This window comes from Bos indicus, chromosome 6, assembly GCF_029378745.1.
Source record: "Bos indicus isolate NIAB-ARS_2022 breed Sahiwal x Tharparkar chromosome 6, NIAB-ARS_B.indTharparkar_mat_pri_1.0, whole genome shotgun sequence".
NCBI classification, from domain to species: domain Eukaryota; kingdom Metazoa; phylum Chordata; class Mammalia; order Artiodactyla; family Bovidae; genus Bos; species Bos indicus.
The window spans coordinates 60,177,205-60,195,393 of record NC_091765.1 but is presented as its reverse complement, the minus strand read 5'-3'; the positions used below and the strand labels follow the sequence as shown (position 1 = coordinate 60,195,393).

The 18,189-nt window shown below is 43.5% G+C and overlaps 1 protein-coding gene across 14 annotated transcripts in view; it reads left to right on the top strand.

Annotated features, from left to right (window-relative positions):
- Positions 1 to 18,189, top strand: part of RBM47 (RNA binding motif protein 47) — a 176,455-nt gene that overhangs the window by 74,107 nt on the left and 84,159 nt on the right. The window contains exon 1 of one of the 14 annotated variants that reach the window (XM_019962632.2): positions 1,716 to 16,289. The exons of 11 other annotated variants lie outside the window; for them this stretch is intronic. The gene's annotated coding sequence lies outside the window, so the exon portion shown is untranslated. Of the gene's footprint in view, positions 1 to 1,715; positions 16,290 to 18,189 lie in introns of those variants that run through there. 2 more of the 14 variants (XM_019962630.2, XM_019962627.2) reach the window with 2 other exon arrangements.

The following is an 18,189-nucleotide window of genomic DNA, read 5'->3' as shown; positions in this document are numbered from 1 at the left end:
ATGGCAATAATGATAATATTTATTGAGTGCTTACTCTGTGCCAGGCACCAAAGAAGTCTTTTAATGGTATTATCTCTTTTACCTGTATGAAAATGTTAGTCACTCAGTTGTGTCCGACTCTTTGTGACCCCATGGACTATATCCTGCTAGGCTCCTCTGTCCTTGGAATTTTCCAGGCAAGAATACTGGGGTGGGCTGCCATTCCCTTCTTCAGGGGATCTTCCTGACCCAGGGATTGAACCCAGGTCCCCTGCATTGCAGGCAGATTCTTTACCATCTGAGCTACCAGGGAAGCCTTTTACCTGTATGGCCTCATTTAATTTCTACAATAATCCCATAAAGACATTAAGATTCCTATTTGGCAGCTCAGGAAACTGAGATATGAAACAGAATGTGTAACTTTCACACAGTCACAGAGTTTTCGTGAGTGCACAGCAAAGCTGGCATGCTCACTGAGGTCCATCTGAAGCCAGCGTCTACACTGTTTAACTAGTAGCCCCTCAGAAGGCAAGGGATCCTCAGAAAAAGGCATGTTTCTTTGGTGAGAGTTCATTGAGTAGCCACAGTCCCCAGGAGTTCAATCATACTTGGTTCAGTGAAAATGATGAAAGGTTGTATTGAAAATGACAGATCGTATACTCTGAAAATAGAAGCTATGTATAGTTTAATATGCAAATTAAAAAGTTTCGTGGTGGGTTCTCTTTTGGCCTCTAGTTCCCCTTCACTAAGGAACTGGCTGCAGCTTTTCACCAGCGTGGCTAAGAACACAGTCATTCAGGTCTGGATCACTCGCTGCCCCTAGACCCTTTGAACTGTTCTAGCCCTGGGATATCTGCCAATGCTTCGGGCATCAGTCATCTTGAGAACTTAAAAAACAAACAAACAAACAAAAACCACCAATGCATAGGCCCTGCTTACTGAGACAATGATATCATTGGTCTGAGAAGGAACCCAACCATCAATATTTTTTGAAAACTCCAAGATTGAGTCTCGTGTAGGTCCCATGTGGAGAACCACTGGTTTACACTTGTGCTTATTAACCTGGTGAAGGACTTTTTCTGGAAAGCATAATTTGTGTTCTCTAGCAGCTGTTTTTGTTTTTTTGGTTTTTTTCTCTGTGGTCTGTGAAGACGCTGTCACTGCTTGGTGGCGTGTTGTCTGAGACTGGATCCCCTGTTTACACCGCCCCATGACATGTCCTGAGAACCACATCTACACATCCTCCCTGCAACACTGCTGAGAATATATACTTTAATTACTTTACACCTAAAATCTTACAGATTACAACGGACTCTGTGTTATTGACAGCGTAATGATCAAGGAAACTTTATTGTCTTGACAACTCCCGCTATCTATATGTGTGTTCACTAAAATCCACAGAGCTGCTGCTGCTGCTGCTGCTGCTGCTGCTGCTGCTGCTGCTAAGTCGCTTCAGTCATTTCCAACTCTGTGTGACCCCATAGACTGCAGCCCACCAGACTCCCCCATCCCTGGGATTCTCCAGGCAAGAACACTGGAGTGGGTTGCCATTTCCTTCTCCAGTGCATGAAAGTGAAAAGTGAAAGTGAAGTTGCTCAGTCATGTCTGACTCTTAGCAACCCCATTGACTGCAGCCTACCAGGCTCCTCTGTCCATGGGATTTTCCAGGCAAGAGTACTGGAGTGGGTTGCCATTGCCTTCTCCGAAATGCACAGAGACATGCATATAAACTGTTTAGTTCCATTTTAGGTCTAGAGAAGGTCTCGAAGGCAATGGCACACTCCAGTACTCTTGCCTGGAGAATCCCATAGACGGAGGAGCCTGGTAGGCTGCAGTCCATGGGGTTGCAAAGAGTCGGACACGACTGAGCGACTTCACTTTCACTTCACTTTCAAGGTCTCAAAAATGTCATCTGTCCTTTAATTAGACACCAATAAGAAGAGATTATCTTTACTCATCACTCTGCTGTCTCACTTAAAAATTCCTTTTGTAGCTTTCCCTCTTTATTCACACTACCACCTTCCTAGTTTTAGTCCTATCTTTATTCCTGATTTATTCCAATAGCCATGGAAGGGGAAGAAAAAAAAAGCCTAGAAGAAGCTACATCAAAATGCCAACTATGGTTGAGTGTGAAAGGTAGCGGTCTAGTTTTAATTTTTATATATGCTTTTCAGTGGTTTTCTGACTTTCCTTAATAAGCAAGTGTTACTTTCCTAAAGGAAAACCAAGAACCTTCAGCAGAATAGCCTTCTTTGTTGTTGTTCAGTTGCTAATTCGTGTCGGACTTTTTGCAACCCCATGGACTGCAACACACCACGTTTCCCTGCCCTTCACTGTCTCTCGGACAATGGCACCCCACTCCAGTACTCTTGCCTGGAAAATCCCATGGACGGAGGAGCCTGGTAGGCTGCAGTCCATGGGGTCACTAAGAGTCCCACATGACTGAGCGACTTCACTTTCACTTTTCACTTTCATGCATTGGAGAAGGAAATGGCATCCCACTCCAGTGTTCTTGCCTGGAGAATCCCAGGGACGGGGGAGCCTGGTGGGCTGCCGTCTATGGGGTCACACAGAGTCAGACACAACTAAAGTGACTTAGCAGCATGTACATTGATTTGGCAATGCCATCCAACGATCTCATTCTCTGTCACCCCCTTCTTCTCCTGCACTCAATCTTTCCCAGTATCTTTCCCAGTCTTTTCCAGTGAGTCGGCTCTCTGCATCTGGTGGCCAAAGTATTGGAGTTTCAGCTTCAGCATGAGTCCTTCCAATGAATATTCAGGGTTGATCTCCTTGCTGTCCAAGGGACTCTCAAGAGTCTTCTCTAGCACCGTATCAATTGTTATCTTACTAGTCTCTGAATGTATGTGTCCATTATACAATCCTGTCTGTGGTTCACTATCAGATCAAATTCTCAAAACAGGTTTTTCTCCTGTCATTATCCTGCTTAAACCTTCAGAGGCGCCCATTGCTCTTGAGAAAAAGTCTCATCTTCTGGAATCCAAAGGTCTCCTTCATCTAGTCCCACCCTCTGTGTGACCCCTTATGTCCACCATACCCCCCCTTTCTGGACAGCCCAGCATCCCCCTTGTCCTGGAACCAGGAGAATTCTATCAGTTGCTTTGCTCATACTCTTCTGCCCATGGAGAGCTGCACACAATCTGCCCCTTTCTCTGTATCTGTCAAAACGCTGCCTTGCTAAGCTTGGCCCGAGTACTTCCTTCTTCTGCTATATTTGTCACCTTCTATTTGTCTCAAGGATGGCAAATAGATTTCATTATATGCCAGATCCTAGCAATTGAAAATACGGAGAATCCTGAGAGCTCATCCCTGCTCAGAGGGAACAGGTTCTGTGAGCCACAGTGGTTTCTGCCAAAGGAGCAAGGGGGAGAAGTGACAGGATATCTGTTACATATCTTCCATCCATATCTTTAACTGCTTTTTTAGACCTGTGATGCCCAATACAGTAACCACTAGCCACATATGGTTATTTAAACTAAAATTCTGGTGGTGGGTTAGTCGCTAAGTCCTGTCTGACTCTTGGGATTCCATGGACTGTGTAGCCCACCAGGCTCCTCTGTCCTTGGGGATTTTCCAGGCAAGAATACTGGAGTGGTTTCCTTCTCCAGGGGATCATCCCCACCCAGGGATCGAATTCCGGTCTCCTGCACTATAGGCAGACTTTACCCATTGAGCTACCAGGGAATTAAAAATAAATACCATTAAAAGTTCACTTCCTTAGTCATGAGGCAGTCTGGGTCTTGGGTCCTGGGACCTTTTACTGCAGTGCTTGCTCCTGGACAAATGTGTCCTCGAGCAACAAAACACAAAGAAACTATGAGGAACTAAAAATAACTGTGCACATCCTCAGTTGAGGCAAATAATGAACAAAACACTAAAAGGCCAAAACCAAAAAGGCCAACTGCTGCTTCTGAGGTGCTGGGAGCCAGAGCAGGGTATTGCACATGATCCCTGCATGCAGCACCACCACGAGGGCCCGTCCCAATGCTCCGTGCCTGCCCTCACCCCATTTAAGGGACCAGCTCACCCCACCTCACTCTCTTGTGCTACAGCAGGAGTCTTAATAAAACCTTGCCTGAATTCCTCTTCTTGCCTCTTATAGTCCAAGAACTACCCACATTTAAAAAAAAAAATTAATTTTCTTTTTGGCTGTGCTGGGTCTTTGTTGCTGCGTGGGCTTTTCCCTAGCTTTGGTGAGCAGGGGCTAGTCTGCAGTTTTGGTGTGCCGGCTTCTCACTGCGGTGGCTTCTCTTGTGGAGCACAGGCACCCCAGAGCAAGGGCTTCAGTCGTTGGGGCACATGGACTCAATGGTTGTGGCGCACAGGCTTAGTTGCTCTGCAGCATGTGGGATCTTCCCAGATCAGGGATTGAACCCGTGTCTTCCTGCATCGACCAGCGGAGCCACCAGGGAAGCCCCACTACCCACATTTTAAGTACTCCGCAGCCACACATGGCTACTGGCCCCTGTGTTGAACATCAAAAACAGAGAAATGTTCCATCATAGGAAGCTTTATCAGTTCTGCTTTAGCCCTGCAATTACATAGTAATGTAAGACAGTATATTTGTTTGGTGTGTGTGTGCGCCCTGTTTTCTCAGTGAGCTCAAAAGTTTTTCTTGGGCAGGACTCTTCTCTTACACTTCTTTTGTATCCCAGAGCACAAGCCAGTGCTGGGCATATATGGAAATACTGTAAGTATTTGTTGAATGGAATTTTTAGTACCAACTTGGCAATGTGCAATGAAGTAGAGGAGTAGAAAGAGAACTAATTTGGAAATTAGGAAACCAAGTTTCTGGCCCCAGCTCTTCTGCCGCTCATCGTGTCGCTGGACTAGCTCGTTTAACTGCAGCAGGTTACAGTTTCCCCAGATGTAAGCAGTTAGAGGCCAGGCTCTGTCGGAGGACTTTCCCCGTTTGGAATTCTGTGAGACATATGCATGCTTCCCAGGTGGTGTAACTGGTAGAAAACCAGCCTGCCAGTGTAAGAAATGCAAGTGATGCAGGTTCGATCCCTGGGTTGGGAAGATCCCCCGCAGTAGGAAATGGCAACCCAGTAAGAGTATTCCAGTATTCTTGCCTGGAAAATCCCATGGACAGAGGAACCCCATGGGCTAAAGTCCATGGGGTCACAATAAGTCAGACACAATGGAGCACACACACAAGTGTGAGGACTACCACAGTGTGGAGTGTTCACTTTTCAGCAGAAATGCAGTCATGTACACACACACACACACAGATACACATGAAAAAAAAAAAAAAGAAAACTAGCCTGTTAAAAATATTCTAACTTATTTAAAATTCCATCCCATTTATCTAATTTCCTGACTAAATAAGACTATCATTTTAAGGTTTGATTTCACCAGATCTATAGCGAAATTCTTCTTTTAAGAGGATCATACCAAAGGGAAGATGACTCCACAAGCAGAGAATGTTAGACCAGGCAAGTGCGACGGAGAATTAGTGGTCTTTGTCAGCAACAAGGCAATGTAACCGCTGCCTCATGGTTTGTTTTGTTTTAATTAGTTAATTTATTTATTTTGGCTATGCTGGGTCTTCCTTGCTGTGCGGGCTTTTCTCTAATGGCCTCGGGCGAGAGCTACTCTCTTTATATACACGGGCTTCTCGTTGCAGTAACTTCTCACAGGCTCTAGGGGCCCTGGCTTCAGTAGCTGCAACTCCCTGCCTCATGGTTTTAACAACCAAACTGAAAACCCCTAGTTTATGCTGCCCACCCTTCGCTGTTGCTCTAAGTAAGGGACCAGCAAACTAAGGCCCACTCTGCTGCCAGTTTTTGTATGTAGCTCAGAATGGTTTTTACATTTTTAAGGCTTTCTCAAAAAAAGAAAAAGAAACATATAACCATTTGGCCGGCAGAGCTGAAAATATTTACTATGTGGCTCTACACAAACAGCCAGTGAGTGACCTTCATATACAGATCCAACCACTTTCCAAGGCAGATCACTTTCTGAAGTGTCGTGATGGCCTGTGGCTCAAGCACGGTGGATGAAACTCCCTGTTCTCCATGTGTCAAGTCAGGGAAAGGCCGCTGCTGGGGGCGAGGCTGGGCCATGGCTCCACCCCCTTTACATTGGAAGCAGGCAGGGGCCTTGACTCTGAGTGCAAACCCAGTCCTTGGATCCAGTCTGTGCTCTCTGGTCTTGACGTTGGAAATTTGATGAGTCACAGTTTCTGGCTGTGTCTTCCTTGACATTCAGCATTCAGGAGAATAAATTCTGAAGGTCCCTTGAAGGGAAAAGCTGCACACTCCATGGTCATCCAAGCTTATCTGAGGCAGGAGCCGGGCTTGCATCTCAGTTTATTTTTCTTTTTCTTTTCCCCTCTCCTCCAGACACTCCTTTCAGTGCTTGAGGGATCTAGATTGCATATGCAGATAGAAAGACTGCCAGGGAGACACAGGGCCCACCAGGTAGGGCTGGGCCTGCATCTGAGCTCAGACAGCAGCCATGCCGTGTAGGCCTGAGACACACTGTGAAGCTGACTGTTTTAAAAAATTTTTGTAATTACTCTTTTTCGTTCCCATCAGACACCCCGTGGAAAAGGCCCTTGGATTTCTCCAAACCCTCTCTCTACCTAGGCCTGCTCTCTAGGTTCTCACCAAGATTTGGTTCCTAAAATGTACTTCTTAATTATCTAACTTCCCTGGTCAGTTCAGTTCAGTTCAGTCACTCAGTTCTGTCTGACTCTTTGTGACCCTATGGACTGCAGCACGCCAGGCCTCCCTGTCCATCACCAACTCCTGGACTTCACTCAAACTCATGTCCATTGAGTCGGTGATGCCATCCAACCATCTCATCCTCTGTCGTCCCCTTCTCCTCCCACCTTGAATCTTTCCCAGCATCAGGGTCTTTTCAAATAAGTCAGCTCTTCTCATCAGGTGCCCAAAATATTGGAGTTTCAGCTTCAGCATCAGTCCTTCCATTGAATATTCAGGACTGATTTCCTTTAGGATGGACTGGTTGGATCTCCTTGCAGTCCAAGGGACTTTCAGGAGTCTTCTCCAACACCACAGTTCAAAAGCATCAATTCTTTGGCACTCAGCTTTCTTTATAATCCAACTCTCACATCAATACATGACTACTGGAAAAAACATAGCCTTGACTAGATGGACCTTTGTTGGCAAAGTAATGTCTCTGCTTTTTAATATGCTGTTTAAGTTGGTCATAACTTTCCTTCCAAGAAGTAAGCATCTTTTAATTTCATGGCTGCAATCACTATCTACAGTGATTTTGGAGTCCCCCCAAATAAAGTCTGTCACTATTTCCACTGTTTCCGCATCTATTTGCCACAAAATGATGGGACCAGATGCCATGATCTTCGTTTTCTGAATGTTGAGCTTTAAGCCAACTTTTTCACTCTCTTCTTTCACTTTTATCAAGAGGCTCTTTAGTTCTTCACTTCCTGCTATAGGGTGCTGTCATCTGCATATCTGAGGTTATTGATACTTCCCCTGACAATCTTGATTCCAGCTTATGCTTCTTCCAGCCCAACGTTTCTCATGATATATACTCTGCATATAAGTTAAATAAGCAGGGTGACAATATACAGCCTTGACATACTCCTTTTCCTATTTGGAACCAGTCTGTTGTCCCATGTTCAGTTCTAACTGTTGCTTCCTGACCTGCATACAGATTTCTCAAGAGGCAGGTCAGGTGGTCTGGTATTCTCATCTCTTTCAGAATTTTCCACAGTTTATTGTGATCTACACAGGCAAAGGCTTTGGCATAGTCAATAAAGCAGAAATAGATGTTTTTCTGGAACTCTCTTGCTTTTTCAATGATCCAGCAGATGTTGGCAATTTGATCTCTGGTTCCTCTGCCTTTTCTAAAACCAGCTTGAAGATCTGGAAGTTCATGGTTCACATATTGCTGAAGCCTGGCTTGGAGAATTTTGAGCATTACTTTACTAGCGTGTGAGATGAGTCCAACTGTGCGGTAGTTTGAGCATTCTTTGGCATTGCCTTTCTTTGGGATTGGAATGAAAACTGACCTTTTCCAGTCCTGTGGCCAACTTCCCTGGTTGCCCAGTCAGTAAAGAGTTTGCCTACAGTGTGAGAGACCCTAGGAGGGGAAGATCCCCTGGAGAAGGAAATGGCAACCCACTCCAGTACTTTTGCCTGGAGAATCCCATGGAGGGAGGAGCCTCGTGGGCTACAGTCCATGGGGTCCCAAAGAGTTGGACACAAATGAGCAACTTCACTTTATGCCTATTGTTTGAAAAATGGGTAGTGCACAGTCTGAGCGACTTCACTTTCACTTTCCAGTATTCTTGCCTGGAAAATCTTTCACATCTACACTTTTTTTTTTTCTTCTCCTTTTGTCCCATTCTCTCCTCCAGGCTAATTTTTAAAGTTCTATCACCCTTCTGTATACACAACCGCCTTTAATATAATCTGGTGTGCCTCACGTCTAATAAAAATCCAAATTTACAAAACAAAAGGTCTGAAAGGTAAATCTTCCCTTTGTTAAAGAAGTTTTCCTGTCTGAAAAACTAGTATCCCTCTCTGTCTCTCTCTACCTCCCTTACATGTTTCTCGCTTTCTACACTTCATTATGCACAGTAGTAGTAGTAGTTACTCACTCAGTGGTGTCCGACTCTTTGCGACCCTATGGACTGTGGTTTGCCAGGTGAATATTGCCGTCCTCATCATACAGGCAGCCCGGATAAAGTAAATACAAACACAAGGATCAAACCTGGTTCTTTTCGGTGCCTTGGGGGCCTTCCCCTTTCTGTGCAGTCTAGACTTGTGTAGCGCCGCCTCCGTGTCTAGCTGACGGGAGACATACTCTTGAAACTGGAGAAGAAAGGTGACTAGGGCACGCGTGCTAAGTCACTACGTAGTGTCTGACTCTTTTTCGACCCCATGGACGGCAGCCTTCCAGGCTCCTCTGTCCATGGGGATTCTCCAAGCAAGAATACTGGAGTGCATTGCCATGCCCTACTCCAGGAGTTCTTCCCGACTCAGGGATTGAACCCACATCTCTTACATAGGCAGGCGGTTCTTTACCATGGCGCCACTTGGGGGATTGGGGGTGGGGGAGGAGGTCTGAGTTGCCTGCAAGCAAATTCATTTTTGTATTTGCAGATCTTGAGATGCAGTGAGTATATAGCCGTGCTGTCATGCTGTATCATACAAAAAAGTTCACTTTCCCTAGTTTGTTTACTGTCAAACCTTGGCTCATTAAATATATCCAGTAGCCTGGGTCATGATCATACGAAAAATAGGACCTTGGCTCACTTAAAACAATAGTTGCTTTTGCTTCAGAGAAGGCAATGGCACCCCACTCTGGTACTCTTGCCTGGAAAATCCCATGGATGGAGGAGCCTGGAAGGCTGCAGTCCATGGGATCACTGAGGGTTGGACACGACTGAGTGACTTCACTTTCACTTTTCACTTTCATGCATTGGAGAAGGAAATGGCAACCCACTCCAGTGTCCTTGCCTGGAGAATCCCAGGGACAGGGGAGCCTGGTGGGCTGCTGTTTTTGGGGTTGCACAGAGTTGGACACGACTGAAGTGACTTAGCAGCAGCAGCAGCAGCATTTGCTTCAGTTGGTACAGATTCATTTGGAGAAATTACCAATTCTCAAGGATGATTCAAGTCCAGCACCAAGCTCCCAGCAGCTTCCAATGAATAGTAACGAGCAGTGCCCGTGTACCACTGCTCCATTCTAGAATTCCCAGCCTGGAAAAAGGCAGTTGTCACGCCCAGGGAAGCATCCATTAGGAAAGTTTGCTCTCAGTCAAATACTCACAGCCAGTTCTGGATAGAATTTCCTGACACACAGCCTTGGCTTCCATCATTACTGACTGAAGAACATATACACAGCTGTGAGACAGAGAAAAAAAGAAATCAATTTGCTAAAATTTGGAGATGTAAATACGTAAAAAAACCCATCATCTTTGGGATTCTCCATTAGATTTCAGTGTAACCCTAATGGTTACAAGTTGAGATTTTGGTGTCTGAGTGAGTGGGTTCCAGTCTTGCCTTCCACCAATAACTAGTTTTATTTAACTAGGGATCTCAATAATACTTGCCGCATAGGGTTTTGGAGATGAGTGAAGAGGTAGTATTTGTCAAGAATTTAGTGCTGGGTATGATACACAGTGGGTGTTAAATACATGTTAGTGTGTTAGCACATGTGTGCGGGACATGGTCTACTGCGGCTTGTCTCAAACTTTCTGGGCTCAGAACATCTTTAACAGGCAAATAAAATAAAGGACACTCAGATATAAACTTCAGATAAATAATAAAGTAATTTTTTTTAGTATAAATATGTCTCAAAAGTTGCATGGATACTTAAATATTATTTGTTGTTTATCTGAAATTCAAATTTAACTAACACAACAGTGTTAATCAACTATTCTTCAATATAAAATAAAAATTAACAGAAATTAACTCTGATCTGCATTTTTATTTGCTGAATCTGGCAACCCTGTCTTCACATTCTTAAGAATTATTAAGGAACCCAGAGTGCTCTTGTTTATGTGGGTTGTATCTGTAACTATTTACCACATTAGAAATTCAAACTAAGAAATTAAAAATATTTATTAAGTACTTCAAAAGTGGCTCAGAGGTTAAAGCATCTGCCTGGAATTCAGGAGACTCAGGTTCAATCCCCGGGTCGGGAAGATCCCCTGGAGAAGGAAATGGCAACCCACTCCCGTACTCTTGCCTGGAGAATCCCATGGAGGGAGGAGCCTGGTAGGCTACAGTCCATGGAGTCGCAAAGAGTCAGACACGACTGAGTGACTTCACTTTCACTTTTCTTTCACTTTCATGTTAACATAAATAACATTTTATGAAAAACTATATTTCCAAAAAAATAGATGATAGAAAGCACATTATATTTTTTGCAAATAATTACTGGCTTGATAGAAGTCAACTTTATTCTTATGTCTGCTTATGCCTTCCATCTGGCGAAATACATTATTTTTATTGAAGTAATTAAAGAATACTCGGCTTCACAAAGATATGTAGTTGGAAAAGAGAGGGGTATTTTGATATACTTTTCAGATAGTTGAGAACATTCTTCTTTACTATTAAAGCCAAACTCTATAAGAGATAGTTTCTTAATGATTAGTTGTAGTATGGAATCTGAAACCATATCAGTGAAGTTTTTATCAGATCAGATCAGTCGTTCAGTCGTGTCTGATTCTTTGTGACCTCGTGAATCGCAGCACGCCAGGCCTCCCTGTCCATCACCAACTCCCAGAGTTCACTGAGACTCACATCCATCGAGTCAGTGATGCCATCCAGCCATCTCATCCTCTGTCATCCCCTTCTTCTCTTGCCCCCAATCCCTCCCAGCATCAGAGTTTTTTCCAGTGAGTCAACTCTTCCCATGAGGTGGCCAAAGTACTGGAGTTTCAGCTTTAGCATTATTCCTTCCAAAGAAATCCCAGGGCTGATCTCCTTCAGAGTGGACTGGTTGGATCTCCTTGCAGTCCAAGGGACTCTCAAGAGTCTTCTCCAACACCACGGTTCAAAAGCATCAATTCTTCAGCGCTCAGCCTTCTTCCACTGGTTTACTTGTACTATGAATGGGCCTTTTACTATGTGTGATTCTGTAACATTGTGAATTGGTCATTTGGAAAATACTGGCTTACTGAGTTGTGAAGATCATTGAAATATTGACACATTTCATTGTATAATATTTTTAAAAATCACATTTACTAATATCACAACTAATTTAATCAGAAAAGCATTTAATTATGACAAACTATTAAGCTCATGGTGGTGAATAGAAGTTCTTCAAAAATTGAACTTTTGCTTGAAAGCTCCGATTTTATCATTGGAGACAAATACCATTAGTTGTGTTCTTTGAAGAGACAGGCACATTTCATTTGTTTCTCCAGAAAGTATCTACCAAATACCCAGTATCTGGATAACCATAGTTTAGCTGCAGTTATTCTTTCAAGTAAAAATAGTGTTCTGTGACAGAAGCAGCTGTAGTTCACCCTGTACCTGTCACACATATGACTTTTCTTGAGTCTATGGTCATGATTAAGTATGCAGCAAGAGTGTTTTGTGCATGCTTCCCATTTCATCACACAGAATATTTTAAAAGATATATGCTCGAGTCAAGATGTGTTAAAATGATGGAATTAATGTTTTCCTGTTTCAAGTACATTCAAAAAAATAATAAAGACAACTTCTAGTGCCTGCTAATAGAAAAATGCTGTGATTCCTAGTGCAAATTGGTGCCACTGTCTTCTTTTGTGCTGAGGTACCAGCAGTATAACTCTCTGCTGCCTTTTCATCATTGGTGCAAAAGTCAACACAGTGGAAAAATACAGAAATGTTATTTCGTATTATTATGAAAATTGTTTTGACTTTGCAGACCTCTGAAAGGGTCTCCCAGGGGATCCAGGGACCTCACTTTGAGAACCTTCTGGTCCCAGTGAAACTGTTACTGTCCCAGTGAAAAGACAGTGATGGGCTGTATGTTGATTCATCGTGTGTTCCCCTCATCTGTTCCAACATCTCCTTCCTTAAGCAGTTTGGAAAAACACTAGAGACTGTGGGGACCTTTCTTAGGGTTTGATTTAGGCTGGGCTGGGTGACCAGAAGTTTCTGACGCTGCCTTCAGGATGCTCTCAGATGCCCTCCCAGAAAACTGAAGGGGCTTGAATGAGTCAGGGGAGTAAAGACTTCTCAAGGATTCTGTGAGACTTACTCGCCTCTCTCCAAATAAAACATTCTCCTCTTGCTCTTCCTCCTTCTTATCACTGGTGTCTAAGAGAACTCAAAACCCCTTTCAGAATCTGGAACCATCTTGCAGACCAAATACATGCTAGATTCAGATATATCTAAGCTAGAGATGGGCCTCTGGAATCACAGACACTCTGGTGAAAGAGCAGAGAGAGGTTGATTTTCTGCCCTAATATAACTCGGCAGTTAGAAGTACCCAGGGGACATCTGCATGCTGGCATACCCAAAACAATAGCACAAAACCCAACTTAGAATTGCATGGCTGGAAGTGAGAAAATGCTACTATCAAACATTTATATTGCCTGGAAGGCACAGTTCTTTCTCAGGGACAAAGAATTTATCTTCTGAGCAGCATGAGATGAAATATTTGAATATACAATAGAACACCAAGGACTATATTTGACACAGGGAATTTTAACACAGCCCACAGTGTTTAAAGTCAAATATCAAATTTGTGGCCATAGGAAAAAAATGAACATAAAGGCTTACTTGAAGTGGGGAAATCCATACTATCCATATCTCAGTTTTTGTGGTTAACTGAGATCCTCGATAGTAGAATCTGTCAATAGATTTCAAAGTGAGCAGGACAGATTGTCTTGGGATGAAAAGGTGAAAAGAAGGATTGGGGAACCCAAGGAAAAGGAGTAGAAGAACAGGGCCAAATGTGTTCTTGTAGAGCCTAGAAAGCATACACAGGTGACTCTGGATTTGACCAACAGATCCTCCCTGGAGCCAGGGTCCTTGTGGCAGGAGAGAGTGGCTTAGATGAAGAGCAATGACTGGATTGGATCTGCTCTGATTCTCAGCTCTGCCCTTATCAGAGCATGCCCTGGGGCAGGTTCTCTGAACCTGTCTCCTCCTCCTCTGTTAGATTAAATTAAATGAGATTATAGATCAGTTCAGTTCAGTCACTCAGTCTGTCCAACCCTTGGCGACCCCTTGGAATGCAGCACACCAGGCTTCCCTGTCCATCACCAGGATTGTTTATCAGGTAACCGGTAATTGTGGTTCAGTTGCAAATTCATGTCCAATTCTTTGAGACCCTGTGGACTGCAGCATGCCAGGCTTCCCTGTCTGGCATTTAATCCTTGGTTCTTATTTCATGGCATGATTTGATGGTTAATTTATTTGCCACCTTGTCTTTATAATCCACTTTTCTCATCCTCTTTGAATATAGAACAAAACATAGCTACTACATCAAAACCCTAAACTCTCAAGTCCTACCTGGAGTCATACCTGGAGTTTACTCCATTAGGCACACTTTGGATTCTGATATTGTCTTCACACTTTTTTTTTCTTCAGAATTCAAATATGTTCCTTAACCATAAGCACTGGACAGCGTGCTAAGGATGCAGAGGCTACTCTTACGGTCTAGAAAGTGGTTGACTTGTATGTGGATATGTGGTACAACGTGGCTTGTACCCAAGAGTACCCAAGAGAGGTACTAATGAAGGGAAAGACTCCTATGAAGTGAATAATTACTCCCCAGTTGTGTGGGTTTGTCGCTTTGCAGATTTGTTCCTCTTTGGTTTGCTTAAAGAAGGGGAGGTGGGCTGTGGGGGTCAAGTGAGATAGACTCCCCTGCCCTCCAAATAGGATAAGAATTTGATGAGCCCAGAGGGAGGAAGGTGAGAATATGCCAGAATTAGCAGGGAGACTCAGTCATACCATGTGGCGAATTTGAGGCTCTGGGAAGAGGCATATCTGAGGGTGGGGAATTGGGTGGTCCTGGCCATGAAGGAGGGAAACCCTGGCCTGTCAGGAAAGTCCAGCTTCAGCCTCGTGACCTAGAGCCAGCTGTTGAATCTTTCTGGATCTCTCTTCAGTAGAATCTGGATGATAACAAATCTATTTCACTCCCTCACCAGCTTGTTTATTACCTAAAATAAAAGAAGAAAGAGGGTGATAGGAGTAATTGATATACACATCATCTCTTTGTCAAGGAGTTGGGCAAAAAAGCAAGGATAGAAAGGAGGATAGGAAAGAGAAAATGAGAAAAAAAAATAAGAGAGAAGGAAAGGGGAAGGGAGGCAGGCATGCAGGTATCTGTGTTAGAGGGCAAGATGAATTCAAGAGGAGAAGTGTTGTGAAAGCACAGGCACTGCAGCCTGGGCCGAGGCCCGGGAGGTCGGCTCACCACGCCTCTGGGAGGCAGATAACCGGCCTTGAGGATATCCACCCAAGGTGGATTAGTCACAGCACTAACCTGAGGCATCTGTAATACTGAGGAAACTGAAAACAAGATAGGACCTATAGAGGTAAGGGGTCGGGGAGGAAAAATGGACAATTACCTTGCAAATGCTTTGGAAATGTGTATATGCCATTTTCTACGCTCTCAGATTAAGAGGGCTGGCAATTCTTTGGGTAAATCTTTCCTGGTTTTAGAGATTTTTATTTTATAGGTGAGGAAAACAGGTCAGAGAGGTTAAGTGATTTGCTCAAGGTCACACAGCTGGTGTGCCCAAAAGCCTTGATCGCAGTTCCCTGTTGAGTCTTCTTTCTACCCCACTGGATATCCTAAAGGTATGAAATGAAGAATTCTAGGTGTTCCTGGGGACTCTGGTGGGAGTGGGGACTAGAGAATGGGTTTTCTTATTTGCCTAACCTGGCTGTGTGTGATTCCAAAGCCAAAGTCAATTCCTTCTCTCTACGGCCTTGGTCTCTTTTTATGGAGTTGGCTCGACGGTCACGGGATAATTCTGTTTTCTCATTTCTCAGCTCCAAGAGCAGGTAGGTAGGTGCGAGCTGCCCACAGGAGCTCCGGACTTCATTGACGTTCATGTGTGCTGTAGATGATCCCTGGGTGCTCTCTCTTTATCTTGTTAACCCTGGTGGTACCAAGAGGCACCTGACTTTTGGGTATGCTAATAATTCAGTGCCAGCCAGTTTCTGTTATCCTCCAGTTGTAATTGTTAACTTGAATGGAATGCAAAACTTCTGGTTTGGAGCAGAGTTGGTTTTTAACTGTGAATTACTTGAAGGGTATGGAAAATGGGAAGTACGTTTTATTTTTTGTGGAAGTTCGTTTTTGTAAAGCTTTTTTGGCGTCCGCTTTGCTCTGAAAACTAGAAATACATGGTACATGTTTAGATGTGGCAGTCTCTACAGATTCACTTGTGACCTCTACCCTTTATTAACTCTTGCCTTTGACACTTTTTCATTTTAACAAGCCAAGACTTGCTTGGGGATTAGAACAATGAGCTTATCATAATGAGGCTTAAAAAAAAAAAAAAACCCACACAAAACTCCGAGTTTGTATCTGCTAGCCCACCCCCACCCCTTGGAGGTTTGGGATTTTCTTCTCCCCCTTAAGGGGAAGTGTGGAAATAGAGCCCGCCTGTTCATTTGCATTACTGCACATCACATCACACGATATCTTTTCGACCATTATATTGTGTTCTCTCAATGGTGTTTGCTCTGAGGGTGGGACACAAGGCTGTTTAGTGTCTCGTAAAACATTTACCAAAAGCACTGAGCCAGGGTTTTGAAGGGCATTCCGTTGCCAGAGTGTAGGAGGAGAGAGCCAGCAGGGGAAAGGGAGCTCCAGGTGTGTGGCAGGTACTCGTTTCGTACTTTAGTTTTTATACATGTTTAAAATGTTAGATTACATACGAGTTCCTTCTGCTGAAGGGGCAGGAATGGTGAGGAAGGGGGCCAAAGGATTGCTTTGCAAACTGTATTTTTCTGTGGATCGGCGTCCCTGGATACTTGTAATCTTCAGTTTCGGTTGAGTGTTGTTTTCGGTTTTAGTCCAGGGACGTGTATGTCACAGAGAAGGAGGTAAAATGTACCTGCGCAGGAGGTTTCCCCATGGCCTGGATCAGAACTTAGCGTTTGCTTTAGCAAAGAATTCGGAACCAGCTGCAGTGTTCCTAGGAGGCAACGTGTAGCCTTGTGATTTGCGTTTCATTATACCCCGTGACTCACTCCCTGAAAAGCTTTTGCTAAATGGTGGCTTGGGTTTTGTGAAAATACTCTTAAACTTTCTCTCTTACCCACTCCTTGCCCCGATGAAAGGTCAGCTTGAAAGCCTCTTCCTATCCTCAAATTTTTGTTTTTAGAACACAGTTGCTAGGAATAACTTTATATCCTGGTCATACATAGTTTTGGAGAAACGAATGACTCAGTGCTTCTTGGGAATGCTAAGTATTCTACCTTTTTTTTTTTTTTTCCTTTTGTAGAAAACATGAGTGTCTATGATAAAACTAGAGCCATAATCAAATGTTTACATTTGATCAAATGTAATAATGATATCCTGGACACAGATACTTGGAACTGTGTTGTTAGTGGTTAAAACTCAAACAGTAGGTAGGAAAACCTAGAAAAAGGGTAACTCCAGAAGGTGACTGTAATGGCCAGTTCCTGGGAAAAGAAGTTGCTGGATGGTATTTGCAATGTAACAAGCATGTGGAATCTTTAGTCTGTTTTTACTTTATGGCAGGAAACCTCATCATAAAGACGGTGCTGAAGTTCAGATTAAACGGCAAGCATGTTGTTGTTCAGTTGGTCAGTCGTGTCCAGCTCTTTGTGACCCCATGGACTGTAGCACTGATTATGAAGGAACATTGTTAGCGTACTCTTTTCACCGGTGACGCTAGCAGTCAGGAGCTGAGAGTCTTTCTTCTGACAAGTTCCCAGTCATTGCAAAATGGTTGAAATAAATGATGGTTTCAAAATGAGAGGAAACTTCCTTCATGGGAAAAGTTCACTGTGGCTTTGTGTATTTAGGCAAATAGGACTAAATCTACAATTTTGAAGGGCCGAAGACATCAGTTCACCCGAGGGATAGCAGATTTGATTGTTTTTATATGTGTATCAGAAAACTGAATTTTACGTTGAGTCATTTCACTACCCCGACCACTGTAAGTTTATGTAACTTGCCACAAGTGTATTACCTTTTTCTTATCTCTCTTTTAAAATTTTGAAACAGAGGTAGGAATACTTGCTGCTTACTTCTCTGTCCCATAGACGCACCTTGATTGCTTAAGGGTCTGTCAAACTTTTGACCTTCAATGTTATTAATACTGCAGAAATCCAAAATAGATCCTGACCAGTGAAGAAACTCATGCATTAATTCCACTGTCTCTCAGGTAGATGGATAGAGTTTTATGTGTGAAATTTCATCAGAGGAACAGGAAGACTGGAAAGAAGTCTAAAAATAAATCATTTCCAGATATTTGCCATTCCCTGTTTCCCATTATTTCACTGGGAAAATCCTACCCAGTGCAGTTCCTTTGTTTGCTTATTTAAAATCAGAAGGTCTGTATGGAACTGTAAGAAACTAAGATCAACAAAGTCTACATTTCCATCTCTCTTTAGGAGTTCTTGCAGTTATTGGGCAGTTTGTAAATGGATCCACTCAGATGTCAAATTAAACTCTGGATACATTGGCCCCTATCTCTGGCATTTAAAACTCTGTTGCTATTCCATGTGATATGTTAATAGTACCAGGCTGGCT